The sequence below is a fragment of the Lycorma delicatula genome, chromosome 10 (assembly GCF_047948215.1).
Source record: "Lycorma delicatula isolate Av1 chromosome 10, ASM4794821v1, whole genome shotgun sequence".
In the NCBI taxonomy this organism is placed as follows: domain Eukaryota; kingdom Metazoa; phylum Arthropoda; class Insecta; order Hemiptera; family Fulgoridae; genus Lycorma; species Lycorma delicatula.
The window spans coordinates 60,165,436-60,192,213 of record NC_134464.1 but is presented as its reverse complement, the minus strand read 5'-3'; the positions used below and the strand labels follow the sequence as shown (position 1 = coordinate 60,192,213).

At 30.2% G+C, this 26,778-nt stretch overlaps 1 long non-coding RNA gene across 1 annotated transcript; it reads left to right on the top strand.

Moving 5' to 3' along the window:
- On the top strand, positions 1-26,778 carry LOC142331338 (uncharacterized). The gene is made up of 3 exons (XR_012757964.1): positions 1-232; positions 4,176-4,271; positions 26,452-26,778. It is a non-coding gene; the product is annotated as an uncharacterized LOC142331338 (long non-coding RNA).

The window sequence follows — 26,778 nt, the reverse complement described above, 5'->3', positions numbered from 1 at the left end:
TCAGTATTCATTTTAAATATTTGCAAACAGTGTGTGTGTTAACGTAGTTCCGATTGAGTTGTCTTCTCGTGTTTGTGTTGTGGTTTTTAAATTGTGTATAATTTTTTTTTCAGTTTCTTATTTTATAGTGGTTTTGTGTAATGTTTCAGTGTTTTTTTTATTTTGTTGTTTCCATGATTTTTTTTTTTATATATTTTTATTTTAGCTTAAATTTTCTTGGGGTTTTTTTTTTGTAAGTAAAAACAAAATGTGATCGTGACTTAAGTATTATTTTCCATACTATATTTTATTTATGCGCGTTAATTAATGTTCAATATCTAGGCATTATAACGATTCTTTAATTAAAATAATTTAGGTTTGATATCCCTGGAATTATTTTTTAAGAATCTGTGATGTTTTTTCTTTTTCTTTATAATAGACTGTACAATCACAGTGAAAAACTATGAGTGTGCTCGTATAGAATTTCTGGAAACGAGCCAATATTTGCCAAAATTGCATCATTTCTTTTTATTCATGTTTCGCGGTACCGATTTAACTTATTTAAAGTTATGAACATTCTATAATTTTATATTGTATAGTATAATCCGAATAATGAGAGCTCAGATTATTATTATTTTTTAAGATAATAAAGTAAACGATTGTCGATGAAATATAAAATTAATTTTTGAAATACTAAATAATTATTTTATCAAACATGACCCGTTAGTATGATTATTTAATAAATAATTAAAATATAAAACCCACTTACCGACAATCGTTTAATGCGTCCTGGCGCTTTCGGAAACGAATTTCATCTTCAGGAACTGAACATTTTTTTATTAACTAACACTTTGTCGTCATGAGTAGAATTGTTATGTAAAGATTGTAAAATATATAAAGGTGGTCGTCATGTCCTGTCAACCTAATAAATAACAACAATTCGACCTAACTTCCTGTCATAATGAAAGTTTTAGTTAATAAAAATAATTTTAAAAAGTTCCTGAAGATGAAATCCGTTTCCGAAAGCGCTAGGATGCATTAAAAGATTGTTGGTAAGTGGGTATATTATTTTTTTATTATTTATTAAATAATCTTCATAGCATTGTAACATTTGGAAATTACTGTTTTTGTCATAAAGTGGGTTCTTTGTTTTCTATGATCCGTAGTTGTGTACGATGTGTAACTTGCCAGAAGTCTGACACGTACAGTCATTACGTTCTTGAATCTAGACTTACGTAAAGACACAAATTCATGTATTTTTTTTTCTTTTTTTATGTAGTTAAATGATTAATCGGTTTAGTTACACCGATAACAGAAATGAGAGGGCATGTTTTTTACTTAGTAGGCATCTCTACGAATACTAGTTTAGGTTTTCGTTCAATTCCCGGGGATAGTAGCTCTTGGGTAGTTCCACAGGCATAATATATGATCATTACGGAGCTGCACTCATAAGTAAATAGGATCACCGCTGTGATTCGAAAAATACGCGGTTGTCTTTCCGAATACCAAAACTGTGTCATCAAGACGCCGCTCATCAACCACTCTAGCCGATTCAACTTCCACGAGACTTAACCGGGAAAGAATGAATAAAGGATTAGAAAACAGAAGGAAAGATAATGATTAATCTTCAGAGAAATTATTGCCTTTGATCGGAGTAATTTATTCTTTTACCAGAGACGAAATGCAAAAACGCGCAATAAAGATCAAAACATCCGGTTAAAGATTAGTAAATTTATTCTTTTATGCGAAATTCCGTTGTTGAAAATATATTTTAGAGAACTTAAAAACCTTAAATAATATTATACCAACTTTGAGATGGTAGACCTTTGTTTAAATTCACGTTGGAATTACCAGTTTTAATATTGTAGTTTTCTACCTATTTTAGTATACAATAAAATGAGTATTGTAACGGATCAAAATGTTAAAAACGGGTTTTATTCTTTTAAATAAATTTCTTTATATTTTGAAGTTTCCTGAATAAAAAAAAGCAAACAAAACACCACCTAGAGGTACAATTCTGGTTTTATTAGATAGCGTGGATGTGGGTGTGTGTGTGTGTGTGTGTGTGTGTGTGTGTTGTGTGTGTTCGTGTGTGTGTGTGTGTAAAAATAATATTTTTAAATTATCACCTTTTCCCTTAATTAAAAAAAAAAGAAAAAAATCAATCCATTTGATCGGAGTCAATCCAAACTATCATTTTAAATTTTTCATGTTACACCTGAAACACATACAGTGAAAGGTTTTGAAGCAAGGATCTACAGCTCTTAACTTAAGTCCGTAGAGGAGAGAGTAATTTTTTCAAAAATTATTAGTTTTACAAGATGGCTTTTGAACACCCAAGGTAAGGTGAGTTAGCCGCACGGGATCGACCTACGGTATAATTTTATGGAAAATTCAACTCGTCTTTTTTTTTTTTGTCTTCAGTCATTTGACTGGTTTGATGCAGCTCTCCAAGATTCCCTATCTAGTGCTAGTGGTTTCATTTCATTTTTTTATAAAGGTCGTTTTTCCAAACCATCATCTTAATAACTACAATGAATTGAAAGACAAGATTTCACTCAAGAAACGTTAAAAATTTTGATTTAAAATTACTGTCAATAGTCGCCGATGAAAAGAGTTTAAATCATAAGAAAATAAGTAAATAAATATATTAGGTACTCTAACAACTATTGAACCTTTTGCCGACAAGATAGCATTAGCTTGTTCTGTCATGATATCGTCAATAATCTAAAATTCTATCACAAAATACTGTTAAACCATTTGGAGAAAACTGGCTGCAAAAAAAAACTGGACGTTTGGGTGCCACGTAATCCGACTCGGAAACATTTACTCGATCGAATTTCTATCTCCGAATCTCCATTAAAACGTAACCAAATCGAGCTGTTTCTAAAGAGGTTATTACCGAGTGATGGAAACCGGATAACCTACGACAACAATGTACAAAAAAGATCGTGGTCGAAGCGAGGAGAAGTTCCACGGTCAGTGGCAAAGCGCACACGACGCTCAGGAAGGTTATGCTGTGCGTTTGAAGGGATCCGAAGTGCATCGTCCTGCTACCAGGCAGAACAACAGACTGACCTGAACAGTAAACAATTATCACGATTAGACCAAGCAATTCAAGAGAAACGGCCTGAACTGGTCAACAAGAAAGGGTGTCGTATATCACGCCGACAATGCCAGACAGTACACATCTTTAACGACCCGGTAAAAATTTAGAGAACTTAACTGGGACGTTTTAATGCATCTACCGTATAGCCCGGATCTGGCACCGTCAGGCTATCATTTGTTTCGGTCTGACAATGCCAGACCGCATACATTTATAAAGACCCGTCAGAGATTGAGATAATTTGATTGGCACCTGGACCTGACACCGTCAGATTATAATTTGTTTCGGTCTCTACAGAACTCCCTGAATGGTGTTCAGTTAGTTTCAAAAGAGGCCTGTGAAAAGCATGTCACAATTTTTTGACCACAAACCACAGATGTTCTATAGCGATGTGTTCTATAGGATGTGGTGCTGCGGGAAAGATGGCAGATGGTCATCGAAAAAAATGATGCATATGTGGTCTGGTAGTATTATTTTCCAATAATAATAAATGTATTCTAAATTTTGACCTCCAAAGGCTTAATACTTTTTAGACAATCTGATATATGACAAAAAAAGAAATAATAATATATGTTAAGTTATAAATAAATTGGCATATAAATTACAATAAGTAGATTCACAAATACAATAAATGCAATATAGAATGTGTAAAAATAAACTAAAAAAAAAAAAAAAAAATAGAATAAAGGAATTTTATAAATATAGAAAACCGGAAAAATCAGCTGTACCTCAGCATTGCCTGGAAATCGATAACAAAATTAGTTGGTTTTTAAATGTAAACGATAAACAAGAATTAGATAAATGGAAAATTTATTTTATCAATAACGAAGAAAAAACTTCAGACTTGAACAACGACAAGGATTACTGAATTCGTTATAAATACATTAATTTTTTTTTGAAAGTTTTCAATCAGAACATTATAAACTATTTATCCCCGCTCTAAAATTTTGTTCAGTGACGGGGGGGGGGGGGATATCTCTTTCACTGGCTTAAGATTCACACTATTTTTATATTTCTTAAAATAAATGTTTATATAACCATTGTATATAAGAGGCGTGCATAAAGTCGTGGTAAGCTATCTGTGTTGCAGGTTTCAGCGTTTATGGAGTTTCCAAGCTAAACTTACGCATTCTATTGGAAGGCCTAGTTGCCCAAAGATTTCTGCTTCGTTATTGTACGGATTTTCGTAAGTATTTTGAAAAATGATGAAACATTGACTTTTAACTTTTCCAAAAGTTTTCCAAAAGGAGGAGTAATTTTTATAAAATTACTTATGCAACATTGTTTAGAATTACTTCAAATATTGGTTTTTATTAGTTAAGAAAATTAGTAAAATCAGAAAAAACCTTAAAGTTTAAAATTTTTTAATTTATATTTGAAAAAGGCAGTGTTGATAATAATATCATTTATTATTTAGTTTTCTACTAAATTGATTATAATTTTCTATTAAGAAAAATGATCTTTTAGTAATCAATCGGCAACCTATTGCGCAACTGGTAATTTTTTTATCTGACTAAATAAAAATTATTTAATCATCATTATTTGAATACGTGGAGATATTTTATTACACGAGTGACATAGATTCTCATCGAAAGTATTATAGTTATGTTTACGATAAATAGTTTTCCTATACGAATCAAAATTCTGTTCTATTAAAAAGCTTTTTTCTTTTATTTTTTAAAAAGTGAACTAAATACGAAAGCACGTGCTTCCTCTTTTACATCCATTCCGCCTTTGAGTTTATATTATTTATCCATTTACAGCAACAAATTTATTGATGATAATTAGCGATCTGACTTTTATTACTGTTTATGAAGAGTAATATAATGAAGTAAAATTCATTATTTATTTATGTCATTAGATCTCTTATTGTACATACATGTTTTCCATTGGTTGTTTGTTGTACATTTACAATTTTGTGTAATGTAATTTTTTTTCAGTACTGTGAAATATTCTCGGTATTTGGCTTAATATTACAAATTAATTAATTAATAAACTTTCCTAAAAGGTAACAAAATTTTCATAAAATTACATGCACGCGCGCATACACACAGAGATAGAGAAAGATAGATTCAGAGAGAGACAGAGTGAGAAAGAGAGAAAGTATATATGTTTGCCCCATACGTTCGGAACCAACGTAAGGTATTACTTCAGAGAATGATATGTATGAATGTAAATTGTGTGTAGTCTTGTACAGTTCAGTTCAACCATTTCCGGGATGTGTGGTTAATTGAAACTCATCCACCAAAGAACACCGGTATCCAAGTTCTAGTATTCAAATCCGTATAAAAGTAAAGGTGCCTTTACCAGGATTGCAACTCTTGATTTCGAAATCAGCTGATTTGCGATGACGAGTTCACCACTGCACCAACCCGTTGGGGTTTCCAGGGTATCCTTTTCTTTTTCTGTTTATCCTCCGGTAATTACCTTTCAGATAATACGTCAGAGGATGAATGAGGATTATATGTATGAGTGTAAAGGAAGTGTAGTCTTGTACAGTCTCAGTTCGACCATTCCTGAGATGTGTGGTTAATTGAAACCCAACCACCAAAGAATACCGGTATCCACGATCTTGTATTTAAATTCGTGTAAAAATAACTGACTTTACTAGGACTTGAACGCTGGAACTCTCGACTTCCAAATCAGTTGATTTGGGAAGACGCGTTCACCACTAGACCAACCCGGTTGGCTTCCCAGGGTATCTTGGGAGGTGATGACCAAACTTAAGGGAGTAATTCAGTTTATCAAAATAATAAAATAAAATTTCGTTTGGGCAAATGCTTTATCTACTTATCTATTTTATTTTCCTTTTGTCCCCTATTTTATTATTATTATTATTATTTTTTAATAAAATTTTATTCTTTACGAACAGATTTAGATATTTTAATGAAATTTTGGTGCGTCTATTTCATTAAAAACTTCATCTTTGAAAATTTCGAAATAGCTCACTTAAAATGTGTGAATCCAGAACAAAACTGTCAGATAATTTTTAGGGTCCGCTTTAATATTACCAGCCATAGATGAGTTGTTTATCAAAGGATTTGAATAAATAAGATGTAATTTTATTCACAATAAAAGGCTTATAATTTTATCTTATAAAACATAATTCACTAAAACTAATATTTACGGTAGTATTAATGATTAAAATACCTTTGGAATTTTCAAAGGTAAAATGTTCAAACTTATTTACTTTTTGAAGATGTTATCGGGTCCTTGAACATCAAATTTCATGTAAATATCTCAATCCGTTCTTAAAATATACTTATAAAATTATATTGAAAAAAAACCCAAAATGACGGACAGGGACAATGAAGTGAGATAAGGCATTGCCAACATAAAGTTTTGATGCCCTGAATTAGTTTCTTAAGACGCCTAACTGTTTCTGGAACTTTCTGTCTCATAAAATATATATATATTTATTTATCTATTATAGTCCCAAATTGATAAACGTTTATGGTGATAGGAAAAATTGGTGTCTATATTAAAAATTGTTTAATTTTATTTTTACTTTTATTTTAGCTGTTTTTTTCTTATTATTGTTGTGTTTGTTATTCTATATCTGCTTGTACGTGTACGTCAAGTTTCATGACCGTAACCTGACATGAATCTCAAATCACTTTTAAAAATCACGTGGACGTCTTTAGGATAACAGGCTTCCTATGGATTAATTTATTAGGAAAAGTAAGGAATGAAGTAGTTTCCCAATATTATATTTCCTTGATTGAACCAGAAGTTGGATTAAAATATCAGAATATCGATCCCAGCGAAAATGAAGACGATATTCAACCCTAAAATTGATGACGACTTCGTTATATTAACCATATGAACTGGGTGTCACTAAATGGACATCATTACTCTTAGAGAAAACAATACTTGGCTCACAAAAAGACTGGTGTAAAGCAACTGATTAAAGTATCCGTTTTATATAGTGAAACGATGAATATACTTTAATTCGGGTAGGAAAATTAAGTTTATATAATTTTTAATTCATATTAGTGTTTGAATTTATTGTTTCGGGTACACTTTCTCGTTATTCTTTTTGGATTGTAATATTTCTATTAAATGTTGTGAACTTAATTTTAATTATGTAATGAATAATACAATTATTATTTTGCAACCTTGAATATTAAAAACGCAATTAGTAATTTGTAATTTCATAAAGTAAATTACTTTTATTGTAAAAGTTATTTGTTTCTATTATCTTGTACTGTTTCATGTGTATGTATCAAGTGTAATCGTATATTGTTATTATATTACGTTACATTACAATTAAATTGCGATTCATTAATTAATTATGTAATATGTTATTAAATTATTTGTTTTAATTATTATTATTTTAAGGTAGGCAATTTCTGCCCTTTTATAAACAATGTTTTCATACTTGTTTATTAATATAAAATCATTTCTGTTTTTACTTTTGTAGTTTGTTGCAGCAGCGTTCTGCTTCTATAAAGGAACTGTTCCTATAAAGGAACAGTATCGGCCAAAAGTTTAGTTAACGAAGTTTTTTCAGTTGATTTTTCAAGACCTCCTTGGTCCAAAGAACAAAAAAAAGTTACAAAATTTTTGGCAATTGTATGTATGTACGTACGTACATATACTGGCCTGCATGCCTGTATCTTAATTAATATATCTGGACTGGCTCAACATAAATTCTTCAGAAATGTCTCATTAACACTTTAATATACGAGCATCTATAGCATTTAATTTTGGACAAAATTAAAAACCAATAAGGGGGTTGTTTTCGCCATTTTTAATTATTTTATAGTGGTCGTAAGGTAAATTGACCTTTAGTGCAACGAAAACATTTATTAAATGATTTATAATTCCAAAGTTTTAAATAAATTGGGTTTACGGGTGCGGAGAATATTCAAAAGTTTTCTAAACAGTTTTTGTCTCGTATCTCGGAAACCCGTTGACCAGAAAACTTGAAATTTGATTTTCGGTCCCCGTAGGTATCAGGTACCGATATATTTGTTTTAGTAGACTATACATTTTTTAGGTTTTGTTGAATAAAATTGAACAAACTCGGGACAATTTATTGAGGTAAGCAATTACTCCAATAAACAAACTTTTAAATATTTATGTTTTAAGAACTTAAATTTTCAAGATTGAAAATCCAACTTAATCTAATATTATAATGTAGACGAGATGCAGACTTTAAAAAAAAAAATGGTCCAATAGTACCCGATTTAAGAATTTAAAAGTTTTAATAATTTCGTTTGTATTATTTTTTATTTACATTGAGGCTGTTATTAAAACTTTTGTATGAAACAGAGGTCAACCAAGGAATCAAATGAAATCCAAACTTTTTTACTACAAATTTTGATTTTTTTAGTATTTATATTGTAAATACCGTATAATTCTGATGATAAAAACATTCGTCAAGGGGATCTACTGAGAACCAACATTTTTTTACTAAAATGTTTGACATTTTTCTGTTATGTAGTTTTTTATGCCAGTAATGCTGCATAATTTTATGAGATAAAAATTTGATGAAGGAGGTAAAATCGAGCAGAAATATTTTTACTGAACATTTTTATATGTATTTCACAATTTTACACATACACATATATATATATATATATATATAATACTCATACCTCATACATTAGCCTTACTCATATTTCATAATTAGCCCAACCAGTTGGTCTAGTGGTCAACTCGTCGTCGCAATTATTTTGAAGTCGAAGGTTCTGATGTTCGAATCCTAATAAAAGCTAGTTGCTTTTATACGGATCTGAATACTAGACAGTAGATACCGGTGTACTTTGGTGGTTTTTTCTTTTTTTTCCTGCCTCCCCGAACCATACTCCCAATTAAGCATGACACGGTTCCGGGAGATGCCTTTGTCTCTAGCCGCCAGATGACGCAAACGTTAGTACCGGCCTCCAATCACCCAGCAACCGGGACTCGGCCCTTTGTGCTTCGCCTCTAACAGGGACACCACCACCCACGGCAACTCCGTACGGAGCTGTCCCTCACCACCTCACTTCCAGCTATTTCATTTGCAGTATTCCCGACACAAAACCCTCACAGTATCGAAGTCCATCGAACTGCGTAACATCGTTCCAACGATGGTCCCCACCTCGAAATGTCCAGTTACGGCAGTACAGTCGCGGAGTTCCTTATCCCACCTCGGGCACAGGAATATCACTTGTTTCGGCGTGTCTAACTCCCAACAATAGGGGCAGAAGGGGCCTTCAGCTGTTCTTCGTCCACAAAGGTACGAACGAAAGACCCCCATGGCCGGTCAGGAATTGTGTCAGTCAGAACCCCAAATCGCCAAACTTCTTCTCGGCCAACGGCTCATTGTGTGTGATCAAACGAAGCGTCCACCTCCCTTTCGTGGACGCAGCTCACCTGGCTTACCAATCCCTGTAGACAGTTGTGTTGGCATCATCCTTAGATATACCCGCCTTAGTCGAGAGCGAGGCGTATGTCGACGCCACCTTAAGAGCTATACGGCGCTGTACACCTCCAAAGTCTTACGCCCTATCACCATGGCTGTCTGTACTTTGGTGTTTGGAGTCAAGTAACCACACGCCTTAGGAATGATCGGCCTGAGTTTGTACTAGAATACACCTCATTTATATGTCACATATCATTCTCCTCTCATTGGGCCGTGAGGGGTTACTTATTGTTCACTAGTCGAGCAGATTTCCTGTTCAACTAATGTGTAATTGACATACACATTAGGAAAAATATCATAATTAAGTCATTAATATTAAAAAAGCCTTTTGGCGTATTTGAAAAAAAAGATTTGTCAAGGGAAAGTAATGAAACCCTTAGTCACCTTTTTTTTTTTGTATATATTGTTTTCAAATATTATGAAAATGTATAAATTAAATTTACTTGAATTTCGTATTCTACTATCTTCAAAACATTATTGTTTACGTCTCTGATTTTGTAAATAGATTTTTTTTTTCAATCGATCAGCGATATTTCAAGTAGTTTTGAATGACGGTTAACTTACTTAACTAATTAACTTCACAATTAGAATGTCTTATTCAGCTTCATCTAGACTTTTCATGAGACTGTGCCATTAACTGAATTCTAATTATCAAAAAACACTAGTAATGCAGAAATTTAAATCCAGTTTTATGTACTCGTAGTTTACCTTTAATTGGTTATGAATCTGGTTATTGCCAGAGTACTAAAAAAACTATTCGACAACGAAACTAAGAACTCAAGAACAGTATTTATACCTCAGAATTTTTAAGGTGTTGGGAAAGTTGTGTTAATTGAGCGAACAAGAAATCTTTTTTTTTAAAGAAATACTTTTTGTTGAAATTGGTTGTTTTGATGAAATATCTATGCTAACTGTTTCAGTTGTTTATGCTAACTGTTTATGTGTACGATAACTGTAGGTAACTCATAAATTAAAACTTCCGAAAACAACGTAATTATTTTAAAGTATATTGAGCAATACATATGTGGCTTACTAGAGAACCTGAGGAGTGAAGTGGTTTTATCTGATACCTCCTTTATCATATCGAATATACTGCTGCATATTAGCATGCCAAGCTCACCGAATTGTTAGTGATATCCAGTTTTTTAAGTGACAAATTCACTCGTTTTCCTCAGAATTTGGTAGTATAATGAACATCATTATTTTCATAGAAAGTAACATGTACTTTCAGGTGTTAAATGCATCACTGTAGTAAGAAAGGCTGGAAGAAATAGTTTAAAGAAATAAATGTACCCGTTTCTCTGTTAAAACAGTATTTCCCCAACTCCCTAGATGAGAATTCTTATTTTAATTTCGTACAGTTATTACATTAGATATCTATGAATAAAAAATCAAAAAAAATCTAATTAAATTAAAAATGGTTCGTGGTATGTCCGGTTTATTTTTTTTTACCTCTGAATGAATTTTTTTTTAAGTTAAAAGTTTCAATGAAATAATTTTAACTATATACGCATGTCACGGACGCTACCTTAATTAAAAACGACTGTCTCTTGCACACTACGCGTTGTCTTTAATTGGATTACTTGTACTCAATTGGTCCGTTAGATTGAAATTGTGTCTGTTGTTCTGTGTTGCGAGTTAAGTAGTTTTTTGGTTAGGGTGGCTTCTCATGACTGTCGTCTCTTTTTTCTTGTTAACCCTTCAAATATATTTACTCAAGTTCATTCATTAATTTATTCTATTTTATAATTCTATTTAAATTTTAAAATGACATTGTATATTGATGAATTTTTATAGTAATAATGTTACTAAATTCAGATTAGTTCAGGGACTATGTTACAATGCGTACGATGTTATCGTGTAAGGTGCATACTAAATTTTTAAACCTGCAAAGAATATGGTACGTAATGACGTAATGCGTATCATATGATAAGCAATTGAGCTATAACGTAATTTTCTTTGTATGAATTATTTCCAAGAATAACAAAAAACCGTACCAGGCTTTTTGCAAAAGTGAGGAATGAAGTGATTCCCTGTTGCCTTCTTAAATAAGCTAAATAATATTTGGATATCAGCATGCTATAAGTCCTGCAAAATCTAGATGATAGCGCCTCAATTCAATTCGGATTCCTTTAAACGACCCATTCTTTTTCACAAATATCAAAACTGTAGAGCTTCTGCCCGCATATTTTAGATGCGTGGGGAGAGGTAGGGCAGATTTCTATCGCTGAGATATGAGAAAGCTTCACTTTTCATTCTAAGAATTGAAATTAGAATGATTAAAATATTCTTTAGTGCTTTAAATTGTTTTACTTTGTTTTTATTTGTTTTAGTTGTGAGAAAAATCTAAAATATCTTACGTCTAAATAAATGGCTCATATTACTCCCCTTTTCTTTCTTTCTTTTTCAGTTTAGCCTCCGGTAACTACCGTTTAGATAATTCTTCAGAGGATGAATAAGGATGATATATATGAGTGTAAATGAAGTGTAGTCTTGTACATTCTCAGTTCGACCGTTCCTGAGATGTGTGGTTAATTGAAACCCAACCACCAAAGAACACCGGTATCCACGATCTAGTATTCAAATCCATGTAAAAATATCTGGCTTTACTAGGACTTGAACGCTGTAACTCTCGACTTCCAAATCATCTGATTTGGGAAGACGCGTTAACCACTAGACCAACCCGGTGGGTTTCATATTACTTCCCTGAAAATAACGATTTTGTTAAACAGTCAGTTCCTTTAGTGAACGGATTAAAAATTACGAATTTTGAAGGGAATTATATTTGACTGAGCAGTCAACAAGAAACTGCTTCACTCAAAAGTTTCCTAAATAAGCCTGGTATGATTCTTGTAATTCTTGGAAATTATTACGCTATTTTTATATGGTAATCATGACTCTTATTGGTTGCCTTTTATTAGGGATAGGTTACTATCCCTAACATTTATAGGCTGTATATAGGGAAAAATATGTAATTGCTAGTATAATTTTTTAAATTTTATTCCGATCAATTTCGTTTCGCTTATGTTCAAAATTTAAGTAAACTTTTAACTTTTGTTAAAATTACGTTATAAATCTCATAAAAATCTATCTCTTTGTTCGTCAGATGTCGTCAATCAAAATTTAATTGCGTATGCAAGGACATTTTTACAAAAATGGATCAGGTGTAGTAAACAGATAATAAATACTTTATTTTAATAATTCATAAATATTGATACAAAAAGACAAATATTTTTTGACACAATTAAATTAATTTTTTTTATTGACCATTTTTTTAAAATAGGATTTTGAAAGTTTTGAAGATGAGTATATAACTTGTGCGATATTTTAATTTTATTTTGTTTACATGAAAGCTGTTAAAAAATCATGTATGTCATCTCAACTATTCAGATTTTCCCGTTATAGATATGAGATGTCACACATCCTGTTGAAGCTGACATTTCCGTTTATTAATTATCATGTGTGTTTTCCTATGAATTCATCTCATATTCCAAACAAATATTAATAGTATTGAATTTCTCGATTCATTTAAATATTTTAATAAAATAATAAATAATTTAAACAAATTGTAAAATTAACACTTATTTGAAAAATAAACAATTCTTTATTAGCTAAATAACATATAATTATGTAAATAACTATCAGGTGTTAGTTTATGTTAAACCGTCGATTATGTTTCATTAATCCAAAATTATAGTGTAAAATTTATTATTATTTTATACGAATACGATAAATTTTTCCACAAGGGCATCTTCTTTCTTTTTTCTGTTTAGCCTCCGGTAATTACCCGTTCAGGTAATACTTCAGAGGATGAATGAGGAGGATATGATATGTATGAGTGTAAATGAAGTGTAGTATTGTACAGTCTCAGTTCGATCATTCCTGAGATGTGTGGTTAATTGAAACCCAACCACCAAAGAACACCGGTATCCACTATCTATTATTCAAATCCGTGTAAAAATAACTGACTTTACTAGGACGCTGGAACTCTCGACTTTCAAATCAGCTGATTTGGGAAGATGCGTTCACCACTAGACCAATGCGGCGGTGGATTTTCACAACGGTATCTATCCGGTATCAAAAAATTTCAATTATGTTAGGGAATTTCATTTCAGAGTGACTTGTTTTGTGTATATAGATTTGTAACAAAATTAAATATAGTTTATATTGGTTATTAGTAATACTCTTATTACTAATAATTATGACTAAATTTGTATATTAAAAAAATGATGATAAACATGAAGAAATAAATTTAGTAGATTATGCAATATGTTTATCGTTATGTTCAGGTAAAGATTTTTACAGTGATAATTTAAATAATAAAATCTCGTTTTATCATTACGATACCTGCTTTTCATATCGTATTTGATTTGATTGTTATTTTCTGCGCTTCCTTGCATTGTCACTCTAACATTCGTAGTTGACGCGTTTTGGAGTACCTTTATTCTCAAAACTACTTTTACCACGAGTGTTCCTGAGTTGGGATCGTCGAAATACAATTTTATAAAACTGATTCATTATTTTAACAAATTTAGATTTTAAAACGTTACATCGGATCAAGTGTTTATTTGTTCCTTAATTATGTCCTGTTCGTTTAATTCTAGTTTTGAATTTTTCCATGTCTTCTAAAATATTTAAACGTTTTCCTTTTTCTGTAAAATGTAATATTTTCATAGATTTTATCATTGGGAATATGTCCTTTTTCTATCAAATGTGTCGCATAATTTGAATCCTTTTCCTCGTATTTTTTTTAATGATCTTATATATTCATTAAATCTTGTTTTTAATTTTCGCCCCGTTTGCCCTATTTACGTCGCGTTACAATCGTATTTCATTTGGTATACTCCATTTTTGTTGTGATTGTCTTTTTCTTCTAAATTATTTTTAAATAAATGAATAAATTTGGCCATTTTTATTTTTCTTCATTTGCAGAAAAAAGAAAACATATTCAAGCTAAAATTATAAGGACAGGACATAATTAATGAACAAATAAACGCTCAATTCGATATAATATTTAAAATTGTTAAAATAAATATACTTAGGATTAGTTTCAAGAAATTGTAGAACCGTTAAAGCGGGAGGGACAAAAGCAGAAGAGGGCGTGACTGTAGTGATGTTGAGTGGGAGGAGCTTAAAATCGTATTTATTGGATCCCAATTTAGGAACACTCAGTATTAAGATAGTTTTGAGAATGAAGGTACTCTGAAACGCCTCAACTACGAATGTTAGAGCGACAATGATGGGCAGAAAATAACACTCAAAAATCAATTATGATAATCTCCGCGGAAATATTGTAAAAAAATTCATATTGTACTTTCGATCAATAATTTTGTAGAAAAACAGTCTGTTTGTTATTTTCAACGCATCATTTTCATTTGCCTCAAGCAAATATAATTATAATTCGTTATTTTTTTCGGTTTTTTAAGGCATTCAAGTCAGCCGTTCAGATTTGTTTTCCCCTCTTCATTTTGGTCATTTATAAAAGCTTAAGATTGAATTTGTCGTAAAGTGAGTATCCCTTTTATTGGCGGACTTGAAAAACCATTCTCAAAGGACTCGGTAATCTTTGATTTTTATTGGAGAACTATTACTTTGTCCCTTTTTTCGTTCAGTATTTGAATTTTTCTTTAATATTTCCATTTTCTAGAATGCTATTTTTTTTTAAATAAAAAAGATTCGTAATTATTGAAGTCCTTTTAATATTACTTTTTTACTCGAGTTAAAATTTTATAGTTACCTGAATTTTCATTGAAAATTAATAAGAATAATAACAGTTAAGGTAATAATAATAATAACGCAAGTGTAATAACCGTGGCCGGAGTGTTACCGTCTCAACCTTTCATCCGGAGGTCCCGGGTTTGAATCCCAGTTAGGCATAGCATTTTTCATTTGCTACAAAATTCCATTTCAGTCTCCCACCCACAAGCTTCAAGCTTATGCGATGAGATCATCAAGCAAAAAAAAAAAAAGAAAAAAAAAGAAAAAAATATTCAGAGGAAGTAGCTTTCATATTTTAATTTTTGAGTTTTGTGGTCGTTAAAAATTCATTATCTTACACTAATTTAATTAAGCTTAACTATTCAAATAAGAAGTTAAGCTAATGTATAATAAGATACAACATTCATTCTAATTGCTTTATTTCAGTATAATAAAAAAAGCACAATATGTGGTTACAAACAGTAGACAGATAAGAGATTATGTACAAGTTCATTAACAACAGAACCAATGAATAACAAACATTAATTAACAAATATTAGATACATTGAGTTTTTTACCGCATTATTTCCTTTCAAAAACCCATTCCTAATTTAGGTTAAAAGCCAATATTTATAACATATATATGTATTGAGTTATGATTTATTATAGAATTATGAAATTAAATAATACTAAAAATAAAATATTAATTGTTGCTATCAAATTGTCCCTCAGAAAGGGAGGAAAGAATTTTTCCCGTCAATATTTCATGTTTCCTTCATTCAAACCGGTGTAATCTTACCATAATTTTATATATATAATTTTATTTTATAATTATATTTTATATAAAATATAATTAATTTTATAATGTCAATAAAACGGAAAGCCGTTTTATTGACATTATACATTCTGAAATAATCAAGAGTTAGAATTTTTTTCAAGTTTCGTGAGAGGCCGAATTATAAAAGTTTTACTGTAATTAAGAAACATTTAAAATAATAAATTTTTCTACGTGTGAATAAACTATTAATTTTTTATTATTTAATTTTAATGAAGAGATTAAATACTATTATTTCTAGTGTTTCCTTAACATTATTGTTGTTTTTTCTTTATTCTTATTTTTTATTGTTAATTTTTAAGCTTTACCTAAATTATATATTCACACCCACCTATCTAATAATGATGATAGTCAATCATAAAATCAAAATGCGCGTAAATTTTTTTTTAAATTCTTATTTTTCTTGTATTGGAATGTTTTATAATATTGTTATTATTTCAATACGAGTTTATTGTAGCTTATATTTTAGTTTTATTCCTGTAATATTTAAAAAACCTTTTTTAATTGTAGATTGAACAAAATTTCTAAATACAGTTTGATGTTTTTTTAAAAATTACTTAGTGAATAATGAAGATGAACTTTTTTCTTAATACTTTATAAAGATAATTTAATCTTCTTTTTTTAAAGGCGTCGAATGTCATTAGTGAAGGGGTGTAAAGTTTTTATCTGAAGTGTGATACCTCATAGAAAGGGTCTGCAAGTGGCAGATATTTTTTCCTGTAGTTTTAAAACTTTTTTTTTTTCATTTTAATACTGTTGGTTTACATCATATTAACTTATTTTTAATATTTATGCTAAGTATAATGGAGAAATATTGAATAGAGTTTCAATAAAGAACTATTAGGGTAAGTGTCGATCAGAAATTATTCTGTAATCGTTTAGACTAGTTCACCGTTTTATACAATAAATTCAGGGATAACCATCTAATTTAATTCGTCTCGCTCGCTTAATTTTGTTAAACATTCTTTTATTAATTTATTTACTTATGCGTACCAGGGGCAGCAGATTAACCCACCCGACAAACTTTTAGTGTATTGCCAAACCTGACCTGGTTTGGAAACCAGAACCTTCCGAATGAAAGGCAGAAACGTTACCGCTCTACCGTAATTAATAATCGACATTTATTATAAATTGAATGTGTTACCTTTTCTAAGAGCAAAGGTTAAAAAAATCACATTTTATACATTTTTGGGTATTTAGAGCTTTTTTGTTATAATATTGAAATCAACGGCATAAAGAAAGGGGCCAAAATAAGAAGGGGAGTCAGGCGAGGTTGCCCACTGTCACCATATCCGTTTAATATATTTATTGAAAAAGCTGTTGTAGAAATGGAAGAAAAACAAAAGGAATCAGAATTAATGGAAAATCTATACATTGTATCCGTTTTCCAGATGGTATTGTGTTACTAGCCAAATCAGCAAGAGGAATAGAGATTATGTTAGAAAAATTAGCTAAAGTACTAAAAAAACTTAAACTGAAAATTAATAAGGAGAAGACAAAGATTATGATTGTAAGAAAAACAAAGGAAGGTACAAAGGTTGATATTAAATTCGACGGTACTTTTTTAGAGAAGGTTGACAGTTTTTTTTTATTTGGGAAGCACCGTCATTAGCGATAATAAATGTGCCACAGAAGAAAAAAGAAGAATAAGATTGGCAAAACGAGCTTTTCAGGATAAAAATACTGACTGAAAATCATATGAGTATGGAAATAAAGAAACCGTTCGCTAAAAATGTGGATCTGGAGGAGAATAACAAGAACAAGCTGGGTGGATAGGAAAGAGATGATGATCAAGTGTTAGCAGAAGTGTGTGAGAGGAGGTCCTTGCTAAATGTTATACGAAGAAGAAGAAGAGCAAAATTGATAGGACATGTAATACGACATGACCAGTTCTTGATGAATATATTTGAGGGCAAGATTCTGGGTAAAAATCCTAGAGGTAGACCGAGAGGAACCATCATCAATAATGTTAAAAAAAAGATGGGCCTTAGTTCATGTAATGACTTGAAGAGAGAAGCGGAGATGAGAGTGACGTGGCTAAATCGACAAGGCGTAGCTTTTAATGAATGATGATGATGATGCTATAATATTAGCCTATGTGATTTTATTTCTCTTGCTTCGGTGAGATTATATGTCTTCTGTTGTAACTTGTAAGTGTTGTAACGCCTCTTACAGTACAGTCTAACAATTTTCATAGTGTTGAATACATGCTGTCATCCGTTATACGTTATGGCTTTTAAATCATTATTGGCCGAGATTTTAATTCTCAGTACGGATCGTAACTTTTTTTTATCCTTCACTTCAAAATTGTTTTTGAAAATGTTTATAAAAGAATGTCCGATTTTGTTTATTTATCTTTTGATTGGTTGGACTTTGTTTGGTAAAGTGAATTTTGCACCTAGGTTTTGATTTAAATCCTAATGTGTCTGTATTTCTCTCTCCATGTGCGCGCGCTTGTGTGCTTGAGATAGGAACTTTTCTCTTTGGTCATTGAATTATGGTAATTTTGTGTGCTTTATTTTTTCCTTATATTCTTAACATTTTTTTAGGTTGACAATCTGTAGAAAATAACCTCAGATTGGTGTTAATGGGAGTTTTAGTATAAAAAGAAAAAATAATTAATTTTGTTAATACATGTACCGTGACGTATTTTCAATCACCTTTACGGTTAGCGCAGAATAAACTTATCTTACCAGAACTATCTGTCGTTATATTTCTTTCGTATTATTAGGAGTAAAGTTTGTTTAATATTAAATTTTATATAAATAAAATAAGAATTATATTGTTTTAATTAAAGATTAAATTTCTTTAAAATATTCTCCTTCCTTTTGTAAGATTTTTGTTTTTTTTATACGTATTTTTTATTAAGCTTAAATTTATCTTTTCAAACCTTTCATGTTGAATCTTACATTGAACTATTGTGAGTGCTTTTTTTCCATTTTCAAAGAAATAGCTATTCCGCTGGTATTAGAAGCTTGTTCTGCCAACCTTGTAATAGCTTTTTCCTTTCATAATACCTATTGCCAGTTTAGTTACGTCATAAAAGTTTCCCTACTTTTTCTTCTTTTCTTTTCTGTTCTTTCTTTTTGAAATGACGTTAAGATGATAGCTTTATATCTGTCTTCTTCTTCTTTTTTTTGTTACTTTTATCATCGAGAAATAACAATTACTTTACGATGTTGTATTTAATTTTTTGTATTAAACAACATTTTCGTTTTTGTAAACCGACTTATTTTTTTTTTTTACGGACATCTAATTTTATACGTTGTTTAACCTTCCGTTTATTACCCCAAATAGAATTTTTAAAATGATGTTGCTTCTACTTATTTTTATCTTTTACATTTGTTACAGTTTTATTTTTTTTATTATATTTTCATATTTAATTACATTTTATAATTAGATACGTATTGTTGATTTCCTTGTTTTATTACCTGTAGAGTAGGAAAGCCTACGATTTGTTAAGCGCGGTATAAAAATAAAATTCTATTCATCAGTAAACTAGGATAACAAATAAATTATTAGCCATTAATATTTGATTTTAAAGTAAGTTGTCATTACTTCGTAAATCAATTTAGTATATCTCTTTAGTGCTGAGTAGACTTTTCTTCTTTTTTTTTGAAGATTTTGATGTCACAGTGGACCACTTAGTCAACTGTGGTTCGTCTTTAGTTTTTATTTTTTTCTTGATTGCTTTCCAATACTTCTTCATTCTGTAGATCTTGCTTTTTTGAGTTCTTCTGAACAAACCTTGTTGTTCTTTTCTTTTCTTTAATTTTAATTCTGGAGTTTGCTTCTTTTAGTATTTTTATATTGTCAGTTTTGTTTCGTGAATCTTCTACTGTGATTTCTAGTTCTTGCATATCTTGTTTAATTTCGGTTATCCAGGTGGGGTAGACTTTTTATACTATAAAAAATAACAGTATAATTAATAAAGTAAAAATCAAAGTAGAATTGAAAAACAAAGAATAAGAATTCAAATCTTTATACCCTTCTGTTTTCTGTGGTGTCGAGTTAGTGTCTTTGCTTTTCATCTGGAAGTTCGGGATTCGATTAACGCTCAAGCGTGGAATTTTTCACAAACTATACGGGTGATATTCATTAAAATTCATTATTATTCATTAACGGGTAACAGCCTGTTGTTTCTATATAAATGCTGATCTTTATGGCGAGAAGCGCCATAACGGCCTTTCAACTTGGGGTCCCGGGTTCGAATCCTGGTCAGGAATAGCATTTTCCTTACGCTCTTATTAATTAAATCTAATCATCAAGCAAAAAAATAAATAAGTAAACTTGGGTAGAGTAGTAAATATATACTTGTTTAGAGTAGAAATGGATCGTTCTGTTGTTTTTTTTGATCAAATTTTTATATTTTAAGTAAATGAAATCAAAAAATGTCAGTTTTTGAAGCCAATAAAATTTATGAATATAGATATTCTTTCAGCCTATCAGCTATAATGACTGATCTGTTTATTTTTATTGATTTTGAATTTATAGGAGATCGGACATGATTTTTTTTCGCGAAAGGAGTTGTTTATATCATCCTATTTGTGTGTCGTTACTAAAAGCGGGCATCTCAATCGACTTCACTCTTATCGTGACAATTGCGTTCAGTGAAAATTCAGTCATAATAGGTTTTCAAGATATAAAAACGGGATGTTACTGATGGTTGTTTAACATTTATATATATATGAATCATGTTATCGATATTTAGTAAATTAATTATTGCCAACTTAAGCGTCAAAAAGAAAACTTACCGGTATAAAAAATAATCCCATAACTTAGTTGTCCATTCAATACTTTACCACACAAAAAAATTCTTGTTTTGTTTCCGTTGCCATTTTCAATAAATTAGCGGCTCACCTGAAAGATATTTCCACAAATGTATTTTCTGAATTTTCGTATAACGTGTGAAAATAAACGTGCTGAAATGAAAACGTGGAAAATGAAACGTGATTTTCTTGATCGTTTTTTAAATTTAGTATTAGTTATTTAATTTATTTAAGTGTCTTGAAGTATTTTTTTTTTTTTTTGCTATTATTTCATGTATTTATTACTTTTAATTATTAATATGTACTCTTTACCACATTTTTTAATTGTATTTTATGTCGCTTCTCCGATGAAGATCTTACTACGGTTTCCTTTTTATCCGTCCTGATAAGTATCCGAAAACTCACCGGATTGGTATAGTGCTGAACGCGTCTTCCTAAATCAGCTGATTTGGAAGTCAAGAGTTCCAGCGTTCAAGTCCTACTAAAGCCAATTATTTTTACACGGATTTGAATATAAGATCGTGGATACCGGTGTTCTTTGGTGGTTGGGTTTCAATTAACCAAACATCTCAGGAATGGTCGAATTGAGACTGTACAAGACTACACTTCATTTACTCTCATACATATCATCCTCATTCATCCTCTGAAGTATTATCTGAACGGTAGTTACCGGAAGCTAAACAGGAAAAAAAGAACTTTTATAAATTTTTATACAGATTTGAATGCTAGATCGTTGATACCGATCTTCTTTAGTGGTTGGCTTTCAGTCAATTAACCACACATCGTAGTAGTGGTCGAACTGAGACTACAAGATTACACTAAATTTACACTTATACATATCCTCATTCATCCTCTGAAGTAATACCTGAACGGTAATTCCCGGAGGCTAAACAGGAAAAAAAAGAGATTAGTATCCCAGACAAAAGTTTCATAAGTATGAAAGATCCTTACGTACCGATTAGTTTATAATCACTGTGATGATGTAGTATTTGTAGTGTTGTTTTACCTACTCTCCTTACCAGTCTTAACAAATAATTTATAGGATTTATTCTTTATTTCTGTTAACAGATATTTTATTTATTATTTACATTGTTATTACATAATAATTTTATATTTAGACCGTAATCTAAGTTTATGAATGATAGATCAAGGTCATTTTTATATCATCAACATTTTTATATGTGTGTGTGTTACGAGTGTTATCTGATGTATGCGGAATTGTTGCTCTACAATTCACACAGTTAACATTCATATATTCATAAGCGTTGAATATAATGGTTAGTATAGAGGTCAAAAGAATAAGGTATTAAATTCAGGAATTTTTTTCCGTGTCAAATCAAAAAAAAAAAACATTAATATTAGATTTTTTTAGTTTTAAAAAAAAAATTAGCTTCGTAGCTGATGTATATTACGACAGTAGATGAATAAATGTTAAGTAAATTGTATAGCGTGTGTGTGTGTGTGCTCGCGCGCGCGACCTTACTACTTACTATATGTTTAGTTGTCTATTTTTCCCGGGATGATTGTATGTTTAGTAGCTTATAAGAGGAAAGGGAACTTCTATTTCAAAACTGCTGCATTGAATTCCCAGTCAGATCTTCGGGTCTATTTCTCAGTAGTTTATTCTAGAATGGCTGTACTTTTGATGTTATTGTCACTTATCGTGCTCCACAGTTGGAATTCATAGGTCTAAATCGGTTTCAGCACCGCTGAGTACAGCAGTTGCTTGTTACATAATGATAGTTGTGGTCCCTTGCTACCAACCAGTATATCACCTTGAATTTACTGTTACGCTGCGTCATTTTTTCTCTGACATGACTCCTCTACGTCAGACAGCGATCCAGAAAAAGTCGTAGGTATCAAATGCTGTTAGCTTGCGGGATAAAAACGCCATTAAGTTGAACTCGTGTGCAGTCGTAGCAAACGTAACATGTGTAGACTTAGCCGCATTAACTTCATCTTCCATATAGCTACTCGATAATTAGATCCAATAAGTTTGTAATTTACGAGAAGCTACAATAGGGCGGAGTCCACAGCCTGGATTGCCGTGTCATCTGCAAACGATGCAATCGTGTGATAAGTAAGAATTACACATTCTTTTAAACTGTTCCTTGTATGCCAATGATTCTTCAGCAGGAATTATATATGTAGTTTTCTTTCTCTTTTTCATAATAATAATAAAGAAAATATCATCTACCTAATCGACATTGCCCTCTCCAACGGCACATACATCCAAACCAAATACACCTTTCTAACGATAGAAACAAAAAGTTTCTAGAAACAAAAAAAACGTTATCATCATTATGTCAGTAACAGGCCTAAAACCTCACACACCACACCTAGTACAATTGGAATATATACAGAGTAACTTACACAATCTGTCATACTCAAAACATGCAACATTGTCAGATCTCTCTCTAATACAGAAACACAATATATTTGTACTTAGTTGGCATAGCTCGTCAATACAGATTACTATCGCAATCACGAGGGAACTGAAAAAGAAACATAAGTTACATATCTTTCGATTAGTGTGTTTTTATAATTTAATCGATCGAAAATATGTGAAGTTTGTTATTTATTTTTTTGAAAATGTGTTAGTTTAGTTCAGATATTTATTAGGTCCTCTACAATTAAAAATAAATTTATCATATAAAATTAAAGTCATATAAAATTAAAGTAATACAAAATCATTTTTATTTATTACTGAATTATCAATTCTTGTATTTCATAAAAAAAATAATTTTTTTCTTTCATTTACATTCATTGATATAACCAGATTTATAAATTATTTTACTGTAAAAACATTTTATTTTATTTTATTTATTTATTTTTTAATTTTGTGTTCTGTTGACTAAGCTTTTTTTTATTATTAAATTATTTGGAATACGATAAGAAATTTCTTAGTATAATTAAAATTTATATGTTATCAATGATTTTTAATTATATATATTGAAATTAACATTATATTATCAACTTGTATTTTATATAGATAGACTTTCCATGTTGTTTCAGGTCATTAAATTTGATTGACATGAAGGTTAAATTTATTATTTGTTTTTTTTTTACAGCCAGAGTAATTATATTTATAATAATTTATGGTTTCTTTTTTTGTTTTTTTTTTGTATCGACCTGTAATAAGTTTATGTAATGTTAATAGTAAATATAATAAATATTACGGTAATATAAATCTTAATTTAATCGAAATGTTTGTTTGTATAATCAGCAATTTGATGTAGCGATTATACAAAGCGTTAGCAACATTGGAGAAGTGTACCAAATATTTAAGATAGTACGGTCAATTCCTTTTCTCTCTTAGAGATTTGAGGAGTACGAAAATCATATTTACTTACTTTGCTTATATAAAATATAATTTCCTTATATATATATATATATATATATATATATATATATATATATATATAGGCCATGTATAAAATTTGAGGCTCGAAATCTTCAAAACTACTACATCAATTTCATTGAAATTTATTTCGATATGCTATACTAATGTATTCGAAGTTGTGCATGTGAAAATTTAATGAAGATTGGTTGGATTATTCTTTCTTTAGTTACTCTCAGTTTAAGGTCGATAACTGCCAACATAACCTCAAATTAAGGTTATGTTGACTTTCTTTTTTTCCTGTTTAGCCTCTACCGTTTAGATAATACTTCAGAGGATGAATGAGGATGATATGTATAAGTGTGAATGAAGTGTAGTCTTGTACATTCTCAGTTCGACCATTCCTGAGATGTTTGGTTAATTCAACCACCAAAGAACACTGGTATCCACGATCTAGTATTCAAATCCATGTAAAAATAACTGTCTTTACTAGGACTTGAACTCTAGAACTCTTGACTTCCAAATCAGCTGATTTGGGAAGACGGGTTCACCACTAGATCAACCCAGTGGGTTGTGTTGACTTTGTGTTGATGTATTTTCACACGCGCTCTTAACCAGTGAGTGAGTTTAAACTTGTTGGTGTGTAGGATCTACTCGTTATTTTTAATTATTTCATCAAATTACCGTTATAATAATTTCATTTTCTTATAAACAGAAAATATATTTTAATATTAAATAAATAAGTTAAAAAAGTTATAAATCTTTTAGTTTTCTCATTTAATTTATGTGTTGTATATTTCTTGCGCAAAAAATTATATGAAATAAATTAAAGAAAAGTCGGTCTGCTTGCGATTTTTTATTAATTATCAATTTTTTATTAATGATATTTGGGGAATGGGCCATTAAAAAAATACGTTAACAATAAGTAATACAAATGTTCTCCTTTCTTTTTCTTCCAATAATATAAATAATTTATGTAATTTTTTAAAATAAATTTAATGATACAAATCAATTTTAATGTGGAATTTCTTTCATATTCATTTTTTTTAATTTGGTAATTTTTTAAATTCCAGTTCTTGTTCGGAACTGGCAATACAGGTTTTTAATGTGGGATCAAAATATGTATTAAATTCTAATTTTGTACAATGTTTGTCACTTCTAGAACATAACTGAATGTATTTTGACCTCATTTAATAATGCTACGTTTGTACATCATTTTATTGGGTTTGAATGTAATACCCATAATATTTTTAATGTAAATTAATTTCAACCACTGATCAAAATAAATAGGAAACTATCTGAAAAATTTAATGATATTAATCGTTATTTATTGTATTTATGTATAATTTTTTTATTCATATCTTTTTTTTAGATCTCAGTTGTTTTAAAATTAATTAAATAAATAAAATATAGTGTTGGTAAATGTTAATAGTTTAACTAAAAATAATTTTATACGTTTTTTTTTAGTTTTTCCTTGTAAGAAAAAGACGTATCGAAATCGTTACTGCTGTATTGAAGTCGGCGAAATGTGTATACAGATGTATCACGAAGTTCTCGCGGGACTTTCATAACTTATTCTACGCGTGAAAATAATCTAAAATATACCTATAAACATATCTCGTAAATTTCTTCGTTTGCGAGTTACGGCTAGTGAAAGATTTTGCTTGGATTTCAACTACCCCGATGAAATGAAGAGCGTACTGAAATTTTTAGGGCGTTAATTAAGGAGCCGAATCAGTAATAACTTATGGTTGTTTTAAAAAAAAAATTGAACTGAAAAATTGATTAAAATAGGTTTCAGAACCGTATCTGCAGTAGTTTTTTTAAAAATTTGGGGTGAAAAACAATAAATTGGGGTAAAAAAATGTTTTTTTTAATGTTTCACGTACAGTAACTTTCTTAAATGGGTAATAAACACGTAAAACGTTTTAGCAAAACTTTTAGAGGATTTAATTTTTAACAGAATGGTTTAAGATAAGCTGAATAAAACAAAGAAAAGTTAGAAAATTTCGAATTTTATTTGGGAACAGTACACTAGATCAAAATGCATTATACGTACCAGTTTATAAAAAATGTTCAAAAATGTCCCCGCCATTTTCAACACGTTTCTTGTTACTCTTTTTAGTTCTTCAGACCTGTCGTTAGGCCACTCAGCCGCATCCGTAATGCGAATAATTAATTCCTGGCCATAGAGTATTTTTGTTTTCTATTCAATATTTTTCATCCATTCCCCATATTCGGGAAAGTTTTATTATCATATAAATGTATTGACAAAAATATTTTATCTGCTTTTTTTTTTTTTTTACTTTAAAGTTTTTTCAGTTGTTGATTTAACAAAAAAAAAGTTAAGTTTCGAAATTATATTAAAGTTTAGTATTTTACATTAAATTAAATTCATGCTTTATCTTGTGGTTCCAAATAAATTTAAACAAGTGGTTTTGATGGTGATATGTGATTCAAGGATTTTGTGTTAATAGTGATCGTATTTATAAATCAATTAATCAATCACAAAATTAATTAATAATGGGATTGAAACGACGTTTTATTCATGCGCTTCTCAGTTATGTTTCATTAAGGATACCTACTTTTAGAGATGACGAAGATGAAAGCCGACATCAAATATGTGAAGATTCAAATGAT